Here is an 8551-nt window from a genome sequence, read left to right as displayed (position 1 = left end):
GTCCTGATCATCGCCCTGAATTCGAGCTGTCCAATATAGATCATCCAGGACAACGTCCCGACCGATCAGGCGATCGTCTCGGCCGATGTGATTGTATCAATCAACCATTAATGCTTTCAAAAGATACCAGATCAATTTAGGCATAATTGAGTTAGATCATCCTGGATGATATAAATATCGTCCTGGCTGATTTCCTAAAACAAAGAATTCCTAAACTGATTATGGAGGTTGATTCTTTCTGAATTAAGACTATCGTCTTGGCCGATACATGTATCGTCCAGACTGATATCAATGATGGCTGTCTTAATGAGGATGCCCTAATTAGAGTTTCTAATTTTAGACATATCATCCCGGCCGATATTACCAAAAATAGAAATCTTTTAGGGAACAACAGGAAATCTTCCAAGTTATAAATCAACAGATCCCACACCAAATACAACAGACTCAAGAAAGAAAAAAGATTACAAACTGACACAGACCTAGTCTACCCAATCTTGAGCCGGTTCCAAATTGCAGTTTGATCGTGTGGACCTGAAATGTTAGCATAAAAGGCAATCGTAGAGAAATAAGGAATGTTTGATATCATCAAAACCATAAACCATTGATCCGCAATAATTTTTATATTCAGTGTGGGATTATTTCAATAATTTATATTATTTGTTCAATTTATCAAACTCACCCAACAGTTTCATGTGGATGATATTTTGTAGATTGATCTTTAATTAAAATTTCATGCTCTTTTCTTAAATTCAAAAATTAAAGTTTCAAGCTGGCATGCAAATTTTTAAGCTTTCTATAAGATAAATGATTTTTTTCAGAAACATTGAGCAATTAATCATATGTTAATTCACATACCTCTTCTTTATCAGAATGACCAAGATGTTCGTCTACTATCAAACACAAGTTTATTGTCTCCTCTTAAGCTTCAGTCTCAGAGGAGTTAGATTCAAAATTTTCCCATAAAGCCTTTTGGATCCATTTCTTGTCCTTCATGAACTTAGGTTTCTCCTCCTCCTTGCTTGGGTGAACCTTAAGTGTAGGGAAATAAGCTTTTACATGTCTCTACTTCTTGCATTCAAAGTAAATCACATCAGAAGAACCTTTAAAATTCTTATTATTCCTATATTTGTTCCATTTTTGATGGTGCTCTTGTTTCTTCCTTAAGAAGCTCTTGAATTGCCTAGTAATTAAGGCTACATCATCACTTCCCGAACTAAAAGAGTTAGTATCCATATCATTAGCCTTTAAGGCTATAGTTTTCTCATTCTTTATGTCCCCTACATCAAATTGTCTTCGGTTCACTCCTTGCTCATAAGTAATGAGTGATACAAGTAAGTTATCGATCAAATAAACATTTAAATCCTTGGAATCAGTTATGGTAGTAATCTTAGCTTCAAAGGAAGAAGGTAAATATCTCAAGTTTTTGTTCACTTTTTCATAGTTTATTAGTTCTATTCCTAAGGCATGCAGGGAGGTGACTATTTGTGTTAACCTAGTATACATTTCAAATATTGACTCACTAAGTTTCATGCAAAAAAAGTTCATAGTCATGATGTAAAATATTTATACTAGATTGCTTAACTTTACTTGTGCCTTTATAAGTAAAATATAATATATCCTATATTTCTTTGCCAGTAGCACAAGTTGAGACACACATATAATCTTTAGACTTCAATCCACACAAAGAATAGTTTAAACATTTTGCATTAAGTTGTATTAGATCCCTATCATCAAAAGTTCATTCAATAAAAGGAAGTTCAATTTTCACGCAATTAATTTCATGTATTGGTGTAGAATAACCCTTTTTTACAAGCATCCACATGCGATAATCTACAGATTATAAGAAAGTGACATTCAAGTTTTCCAAAAAACAAAAGAAATATTACCAATTAAGGGTGGTCGAGTAATGGAATACACTTCTATAGTATTTTGGTTATCAAAGTTAGCCATGGATCAAAATTCAAAAGTTTTCAAAACTTTGATTTTATGAATCCCATTATGATACCACTTAAAAGTTTGTTAGGAATTTTAAGCCCTTATGAAATAGCCTAAGGCTATACGAAAGGGGGGGGGGAGGATTGATAGTTTTAAAAATTCTTAAACAAAAATCAAAATCTTTTTGAAACCTTCTTTGAATATTTTAAAATAAACATAATCAACCACAAAAATTATATATGAAAAAAAAACATGTAGGAATAAAACAAAAAGAGCACACCATATTTTATGGTAGTTTCATTAACTTAACCTACGTCCCCTCACGGAGCATCTCCTTGAAGTATTACACAAAAATATTGTGACTCTCCCTTTGATCCCACAGTAAGGCAGTGAAGGCTTTACAAACTCCTTTTCACCAACCCTGGTGGGTAGAGAACCTGAACTCCTTTTGCTTCCTCGTAAAGCAGATAGAGAACCTTGATCTAATGTTGATGAAGACCTCCCTAGAGACACCAAGGAGCAAAGGGTGATGAATAGAGAAGACAACTCAAATCCTTACTTGGATAAACCTTTGTGAATACATTGTAAACTCCCCCTTACAAGATTCTCTCTCTCTCTCTCTCTCTCTCTCTCTCTCTCTCTCTCTCTCTCTCTCTCCGCCCCCAAGCTCTCCCTCTCATTCTTTAAGCTCTCTTAAGTAAGGATAATAAAAAAAGATGCTCTCATTAACAAATAAAAGATCTTATAAAGAAGGCCTTAAAAATTTCTTTAATTTACAACTTACCATCAAAGATTATCGATAGATTATCCTTTATAATCAATGTATTTTATCCCTTTAGCTAAGTAATTTGGGTGTTCTGGATGATTAGAACACATTATTTTTTCTAATTATTCTAGATGATATAGACATCATCCTGTATGATTAGTTTAAAACCATACATATCATCCATCATATTGTTTAGGATGTCCAGGACATACATGTTGGATAATGAAGAAATATAACTGATCTTCCAGAATGATGCTTGGATCATCCTGTACGATTAGTTCAAAATCAGTAATTATCATCCAGTGCGTAGAGTAGGTCGTATACGAAACACATGAAGATGATGAAGAATTATAATTGGTCATCCGGCACATACTTTGAGACATCCATTTGATTCAGGAGAAAACTAAGGTTTTCATACTGATCGTCAAGGACGATCCTGCGATTGTTCAGGACAATATGATCAATCAATGTTACCTTAATTACTTTTTTTAATCACCTAACTAATTTAGTTATGTTTCTAATGAATCATCTAGGATGATATTTGATTATTCTACATGATTTCTAAAAATAATATCTTGCCTAAATGAGTTTTGCAGTTGAGTATTTCTGATTTGAGCATATCATCTAGGGAAATTGGAAGATCCTCTAGGATGTTTTACTTAAGTAAGTTTTTTATAACTCAAATGCCCTAATTACAGTTTCTATTTTTAACTAATCATACAGGATGATTTTGGATTGTCCTGTACATTATGATCAAAAATAGAAAAATCTTAAACTTACATAATTTCTCCTCCTGAGTGTATGTGTGCAAGGTTACTTTTCATCATTATCCACCAAGGTATATTTGACTCAAGAAAAAGTAAAAATCTCTGGAATTAAAGTTACAGACTGACTCAATCTTAATTACCCAATCTTGAGCTAGCTTGAATTGCAATTGACCTTATGGACCTGAAAGGTTAGTGAGCTTAGCACATAAAATAGATATGAATGAATGATAGTAGTAAAAGAATAATAATATTTGTTATCATCAAGATCACAGTGCTTGGGTCCAGAACTGCAACAAGATTTAAATTAAATAAGGCACCAGATGTGTTTCTTAAGCTTTTAACATTTACTTTATCTCATCTATGTGTGTTTGGGTGTAAGTTTTTTATTTTAAAAAATGAAAAATCATGTTTGGAAAAAATTGATGTAAAGGTAGACGAAGCAATGTTTCCAGAATATTTCTTAGTACATGAGGTATATATAATTTTTGATTAGAGGACTTTATTGAGAAGTCCAACCAAGTTACTTTTGATGAGTTTAAAGGGATTATGATGATTGAAGAATTGATGGTAAAGTTGAAGATATAACCCACAGTACTCATAATATTAGATGAGATGATGAACAAGAAGTTTAGGATCTATTGCCTAGAGAATTAAGATATGCATCTATTCACACTATATAATTCATTATATGAGACCCATTTATAAGGGTTAAGAGTAAGCATATACTTCGAAAAGAACTTATGCACATAACTTTTATCTCTATGGTATAGCCTACTAGCATAGAACATGAACTTGAAGATGAATTTTAGATTGTATCAATCAAGAAGAATTATATAAATTGGCTAAAAATAATGAATGGGAATTCAAAACTAGACCAACTGATAAAAGTGCTATTAGAAAAAAGGGTATTAAAAATAAATTAAATGACTTTTGATAAATAGTTAGGAATAAGTGTAGGTTGGTAGCAAAGGTTTGTAACAATATTAAACAGATAGATTTTGAGGAAACCTTTGCCCTAGTAGCTGTTTTAGAACCTATCAATGTACTCTTTGCATTTGCATGAATTGAGAGCATAGAATTTTATTAAATGGATGCAAATTATGATTTATGAAAGGGGTGATCAAGGATGATGTATATGTGGAACAACCCCCTAGTTTTGAGAATGTAACCTTCCCAAATTATATTTCTAAACATAGGAAATCCCTATGTGGGATTAATTAAGCACCTAAGTCATGGTATGATAGGGTTAATAATTTTTTATTAAAGAAATATTTTATTAAGGTCATTGTATTACCACCTAATTTATTAAGAGAATTATAGATGATATACTCATTCTTCATATATATATGGATGATATTATTTTGTATTAAACAATGATGGTTTATGCAAAGAATTATCTTTCATTATGAGGATTGAATTTGGAATGATCATGATTGGTGAGTTAAAATATTTCTTTGGATTTATTATAAATAAAATAGAAGATGGAACCTTCTTGAGTCAAATTCACTGCTACAAATCTATACAATCAAAATTAGGCAATTTTAAAATTTGAAATTTGGTCAAATCATACTGTACAAAGTTATTCATATTATATGATGAATAATGAGTAATTTCTTATTTTTTTCTCATATATTAAGGAATCAAATCCTAATTAATAATTAGATTGTACAATCCATATCATACAGGCCAATTAAATAGATATCACACTGGCCAAATATTGAATCATCCTAGATGATGTCGGATTCAATATAACTAATCATATTATATAATAGTGTATCATATATGATGATTTATATTGCGAATTAAACTAATTTGATATTATGACATGATTATCTAACTGTATAGACTTGAGTTTTAAATTTCAAATTCATAGTTTATTTAAATACCTACTTTATAAATTTAGTGAAAGACTTGAAGGTGTGATGTTGGTAGTTAGAGATATTTTACTAGGGAGATGTATTAAGAAAAGGAGAGAGAGTCTCCTTGCTTGTAAATGGAAGTCCAAACTACTTTGGATAGAGTGGAAGTAAGGCTGATTACACAAGGTTGTAGTTTTCCTTAAGGGTGTCAAGGGGTATGAGGGTTTCACATGATTTTCTTATTTTCTAGCAAAATGGGTCCTCCATATTTTTGTTTGTGGAGCTATTAGAGAAGTGCACTAGTGAGAAATCTTTGGGAAAAAATTTACAAATTGAGCAGGCAAGGGGAAACCCTTTTTCCAATATGCAGAGTAGGAGGGTTGGAATTTCTACCATGTGAGGATTAAAAGGAGTTACTAGCATCTCCACTGTGTAAGGAGAAGAAGGATGGATTGGCATCTATGTCCTACAAGGAGAAGAATGATCGATTGACACCTTTGTTATGCTTGGAGGCTTAATTAGGGATATTTTATGGGGGGTAGATGTGTTTGCAAATGTTTTTCTCCACCAATTAAGAGCGAAGGGTATCTCCACTTAGCTAAGTGCTAAAGGAGTGCAATATAGTGCAATACTAAAAAAAGAGGACCTTTAGGGAGTGGGTGTAGGTTGATTTCAACCAATCCATTATAAATCTAATTCACATTTTCTTTACTTCCCTGCATTTATTTAATGTACTTTGATTACTTTGCTTATCTTTATGAACTTTATGGTTAATAAATTTTTTATTGAACTCTTAATTGCATTTTAAAAACAAAAATATATGTATTAGTTTTTTTCTAAAAATTTTAAAAATAAAAAATAATTATCTACTTTTATTTTATGGCTTAATAATTTTATTTTCTCAAAGCTTCTACAAATTGTTCTGATTTAGAGTAAAAGATTTTTAAAATACAAATTCACCCCCTCCTAGCATGCCGTAGCACTTTCAACAAAGATAGCAGCTAACCATTATTTTTAATGGTTATATAGATATAACCAGTTAAATTTAAGGTTATGCTAGCATAGTATATAGCATGAAATTTATCATCTTTTATTTTCCCTAAAAGATTACCTACAACATTATCACTCGCATCACACATTATTTCAAAATGTAAAGTTTAATCAAATGTAATAATGCAAGGTGCAGTGATTAATTATTGTTTTAAAATTTTAAAAGCTTTAAGTAATTCATCCTTAAAATTAAAAAGGGACATCTTTTACAAGTACATGGCAAAACATTTTAATATTTAACAAAAATCCCTAATGAATCTCATATAAAAACTAGCATATCTTTAAAAGCTTTGAATTATTTTAATGGAAGTGGGTGGTGGAAGATTTTGAATTTTCTACACTTTTCCCTATCCACTTATAAACCTCTTTTTGAAATTTTATGGCCTTAGACTATGCCTTTTTCAACCACATATTGACATTTCCCCCAAATCAGTACTAAATTTATTTCTATGCATCTTTAGTTAAAAGGTCCAAATTAAAATAAAAAGTGGTACCAAACATAAAGAAATCTTCCATGAATATCTTAATACCTTGATCAATTAAATTAGATAAGATTAATGTCATACTCCTATGAAAGGTAACAGGGGTATTGCATAAACCAAAAGGCATCCTCTTAAAGGTAAATGTCCTATAAGACTACTAAATGTAATCTTATCCTGGTCTTCTAATTCTAAATGAATTTTATGTTATTTTGAAAAACCATTTAGGAAGTAATAAAAACGATGTCTTCCTAACCTATCCAATAGTTGGTTAATGAATGGTAGAGGAAAATGATCATTCCTAGTTGCTTTGTTCAGCTTTTTATTGTCTATACAAATTCTCCAACAAATAATTATCATTGAGGTGATATGTTCGTTTTTTCATTAGTACTATAGTTATACATCATTTCTTATAACACAACCTAGTGGACTAATCCAAGCAATATCTAAAATGTGATAAATTTTTAATGCACCAAACCACTTAAGTATATCCATCTTAACAACCTTTTTGATAATAGGGTCGAGTATCTTTATGGGCTTAGCTTTTGGAAAGAGATTTTCCTCCATCAAAATCTTGTGCATGCTCTTAGAGCATTAATCAACTTGCCCTCATGGTCTTATCTTATATCAGTATAAATAATAATAGCTAAGGATGACTCTTCTTCTAAAAATGAATACTTCTAGTGGGAGAATAAGGCTTTTTAGCTCTAACACAGGTGCCTATATAGTTGAAGCACTACAGGAAAAACGTCATTTTCCTGCGGCCATTTTCGTCGGAAAATTCAAAAAATATGTCAAAAATTCTTTAAGAATTTTCCGTCGGAAATCCGCTAGAAAATCCGCCTAAAATTGCGACGAATTTAATTCCGCCGAAAATTCTGTCGGAAATAAGCTGTTTTCGTGTAGTGAAGGTTTCAAATACATACCTAAGGATGATGTATCAAGAACTTCAAACCTATTCCTATAAATTCTAAGTGCTTCACAGATCATTGGAACAAAACCTTTATATCCCTCTCATCTATCATACTCAGTCAAAATAACCCTAAAGAATTATCCATCAGTATATCCTCCATATAATTTTTCACATAATTATCAACAAAGCCTACACTATGACAAACCTCATTTTGGTTACTAGAAAAATTAATTAACTTTGATATATTGATGGTCACGTTTTGATCTTGCAATTTCACAATCAATTCAAGTTTTTACATGAAAGATAAACTTATCTAGTTTGATTAGCACATCCTCTATTATACCTATTAGATATGTGAATGAATTGTCTACTAACCAAAGGGTAATAGTTTTTACATGAAAGAGCATGATGAAGACATTTTTTAAGTAGCTCTTTATATCTTTCCCATGATTCATAAATAGATTCAACATCTAATTAGTTAAAATATGTTGTCATTTCTTAGCTTAGCGGTCTCATACTACAAAATTTATTTTTCTAAAAATTTATGGGCAAGTCCATTTATGTTGTTATTAAGTAAAGGATAATGAATTTAACCTTATTTTAGCTTTATCCCTAAGAGAAAATGAAAATAACCAAAGCCTAATAGCATCATGAATAACACCATTATATTTAAAGGTTGTACAATCTCAAGGAAATAAGCTTCATGCAAATTAGGGTCTTTTAGATGTGTTTCCCTAAATGGAGAGTTTTGCACCATTTGAATTATGGCAGGTTTTAATTCG

At 31.1% G+C, this 8551-nt stretch overlaps 1 non-coding gene across 1 annotated transcript; it reads left to right on the top strand.

Annotated features, from left to right (window-relative positions):
• Nucleotides 1–8170: 8170 nt before the first annotated feature.
• On the top strand, nt 8171–8274 carry LOC114579137. Its single transcript, XR_003699984.1, has one exon. It is a non-coding gene; the product is annotated as a small nucleolar RNA R71 (small nucleolar RNA).
• The last annotated feature ends 277 nt before the right edge of the window (nt 8275–8551 follow it).

Source organism: Dendrobium catenatum, unplaced genomic scaffold (assembly GCF_001605985.2).
Source record: "Dendrobium catenatum unplaced genomic scaffold, ASM160598v2 fragScaff_scaffold_173, whole genome shotgun sequence".
Lineage (NCBI taxonomy): Eukaryota > Viridiplantae > Streptophyta > Magnoliopsida > Asparagales > Orchidaceae > Dendrobium > Dendrobium catenatum.
The sequence above is the reverse complement of the archived record's forward strand: the minus strand, read 5'-3'. Positions and strand labels throughout refer to the sequence as shown.